A 3412-nucleotide genomic window follows, 5' to 3' on the forward strand; every position below is an offset into this window, starting at 1 on the left:
TTTCAATTTTGTTCAATTTGATCCTTTAATTTTTATTTATTTATTTGTTTGCACTTCAACATGCTTTAGTATTTTTATTAACATTTGTTTTCTTATATCTTTTAACATTTTTTTCCTATTTTTATTTCTTTCAAAATTTAAATTTTTTTATTCTATTCTATTCGTTTCTTTTTTTAAAAGTTAATATTTTCTTAATTTTATTATTTTAATTTTCTTTTTTAAATTTTTTTCTTATTTTTTAATTTAACCCTTTTTTCTCTTTAATTTACTTAATATTTATTTGTTTATTTTATTTTATAATATGGTGTATTTGACTCTTTTTTAGGAGCAATTTTTATCGATCAAAGGTAAGTAATTCGAATCAAATTTTTAAATTTCAATTTAACTTTTAATTTTCGTAATTAAGACAACCAATAAATTAAATTGGTATCGAAAGGGCAGTACAAGGGTGCTAATGCTTCCTGACTGTAATCGACTCCCGAATCCGATTCAATTCTGGTAAAAACGCGGATCAGGTAAAATGGTAAATTAAGGTATCCGATCAACCTAATTTTAAATGATCGGTGGCGGCTCCATCACCTCAAATTTAAGTCGGAATCCGATTCCGGACCGACTCGAAAGACAGTTACGACAATATCCTTATCTTAATTCTAATGCAATATAAGGGAAATTAGTAGTTTAGTCAATCGATCAAATGTGCTTACTTTATATATTACATATTTTTATCTCATATATGTACACATACTAAATATATTTTTATTATCATATATTTATATGAAATATTTTTATTAAATTAATCTAGAATTAAAAGTTCTGCATTTAAATATAATACAAAAATTAAATTATTTAGACCTATCATACACGTATTTAGCAATATTTTTGAAATAAGAAGTAGAAAGGAATGACTGAGGGAGAAATCCACCAAATCACCCTCGAAAAAAGAATTGAAGAAACTCAACATGGCCTTTGAGGAGGGCCCAATGTTTGGACGTGGGGCTCTAGATCCGTCAAGGGAAGCCAACGTATCCCACACTTTGCTTAAGAGAATTCACATTCGAGGCTAGACACAGTACTTGAAACTTTTAACTAAGATGGTGAAGGCTTCGTCAAAACTCTCTTATAATGTTACAATTTTTTAGCAAGATATTTATTTTATTAGTTTTAAAAATAACACATGACTAGTAGATTACGAGGTCGGAAAACCGTAAACACTAAACATTCGAACCATAACGCTAAAACACTTAAAGAAGAAAACAATCACAATAGAAATAAAGCCTCATGCCCAACACGAGACACTAGGAAAAAACAACAACCCAAAAACAATATTAAAATCACTAGACTTGACCACGTACCCCATGCAATGATAACCACCTTGGATCCTCGACTGCAGTATAACCAATCAACCCAATACTTTCATGGCTCTTAATACTTTCACCAGATTCTAACTTGACAAAAACGCCTTAAGAATTTATTGCTCCCTCACAAGACATCAAAGATTGGTTATAACTCTTCCACAAAGCATGAAGCAACCAATGAAGATAAGAAAGCAGGACTACAATGCCTCAAAACAAAGCAATAAACACCATACTCATCCACACACCTTCTATGCACAAAGATGGAAGCAACTCGAACATCGCCACAAGCAAAGCACCCTCGAACAGAAACGAGAGATTGAGTACTATCCTTTAGAGAGACAGAGCCTAATTAACAAGACACTAACGTCCGGTGTTTGTATCTTGAACCCTTCATAATTAGCAAGGTCTACCTCCTCAGCACCAGCTCCAATAAGCATTTTTAAACACAATTTGATGCTAAGAAGCATCGGATGATGCCTTTGCTGCGGCAGTAAACATATCAACATGAACCGAAACTAACGACTCTATTTCTACCAAGTAAATCCTGACTAACTCTTAACTATCATAAGTATGTAACCAAAACAAAACTCGTCTACTAACTCACTATCTAACAAACCTCCATATCCTCAAAACTTCATGGAAACTCTTTAGAACCTGCTCAAAAAAAAAACACGAAACACGATGTGGTGGAGTGTAGCGTATAGAAGAGAGTAACGCGAACCTTATTTTCTGGTTCGATTTCTGGTCTGGTAAGGAAGGTTACATGTTTTTCTCTCCATATGTTCTCAATTTATTTATTTAAGAATCTTACATCCTCAATTTTATATTCCCTAGATTGGGAATTCTTCTATCGATTAAAATTTCAATCGACTTAGTGAAAAAAATATATTATCCATTCAAGCTTACATCGAGTTGAAACTTGAATGATAAAAGGGTTTTTTTTTTAAAAAAAGAAAAAGAAAAAGAAGAAGTCTTTGAGAGCTCGATTCCATCTTTCGGCTACGGTGCTTCAGGTGACAACTTCATGCAAGCTACTTATCAATATATTCATTCATCAATTTAGGGTTTATTATTGCTCTCCACTTCTTATGATTCTCCTTCACCAACTCACCCACTTCACCGTCTTTATCCATTACTGATTTGATAGCTTCACTCAAATTCTCCTTTGAAATCCATCCATTCTCTCCCCTCTTCACCTCCACTCCAACCTTGAGCTCATCCGCCATTAGCATAGTGTTCAAGATTTGGCCACCCAAGTGTGGAACCAACACTATTTGGCATCAATGACTCCCACATCCAGCCGAACCCACAATGGCTAACGAGACATCCCACCGATGCGTGACCCAACATCAATGGTTGTTGCACCCATCCACCCCAAACCTCTCCTTTACCTCTAAGTCTGTCTTCGAACCCTTCCGTCAACGCTTCTTCGATCGTTGCGGTTCCTACTGATGGCTTTACCTCCACAAAAAATGGCAACCTCGTTAGCTTAAACCTTAATACTAGTTCATTGAACTGAGTCTTTTCGAGAATGATTTGGCAGCCGAAAGCATAGTACACCACCGAGCCTGGTTCGAATATGGTTGACCAATTATCCCATCGTTCTTCTAAATTAGACTCAGACTCGCAAAATCGGACATGATAAAAGAATTCGTTTCTCGTATTGACTCCCAATGTAATCACACCAGTTCCCTTCAACTTCATGGAATGCCCTTATTGCTAAAACATAAGAGTTCTTCATAGACTATCACGGTTGCGGGAGAAAAGGAGAAGCACAAAGCGAAGAACATTTGGGATTCAGAAAATGAATTATGGATTGGGATTGCAAATGGGATTTGGGGAAGATTGGAGCACATGAGGAGCACGAGTTTAATAAAACAAAACTTGTTGATAAATTAGAAATTGGGCCGGAGGAAAGCATCAGCCCAGCATAATAGAAGCTTCCACATTTTGTTGCAACGTGAGCTAGTTGTCATCTTGATCGGTACATGTAAACAAATAAAATGTTGTACCGGGGAAAAGGTAGATTTTATGAATGATGAATGTTTTCTCCTTCT

The 3412-nt window shown here is 35.1% G+C and overlaps 1 pseudogene; it reads right to left on the minus strand.

The window, feature by feature from the left end:
- Positions 1–2386: 2386 nt before the first annotated feature.
- LOC120167101 lies at positions 2387–3096 on the minus strand (annotated as a pseudogene).
- Between the last annotated feature and the right edge of the window lie 316 nt (positions 3097–3412).

This window comes from Hibiscus syriacus, unplaced genomic scaffold, assembly GCF_006381635.1.
Source record: "Hibiscus syriacus cultivar Baekdansim isolate YM2019G1 unplaced genomic scaffold, ASM638163v2 tig00111662_pilon, whole genome shotgun sequence".
Classification (NCBI taxonomy): Eukaryota; Viridiplantae; Streptophyta; class Magnoliopsida; order Malvales; family Malvaceae; genus Hibiscus; species Hibiscus syriacus.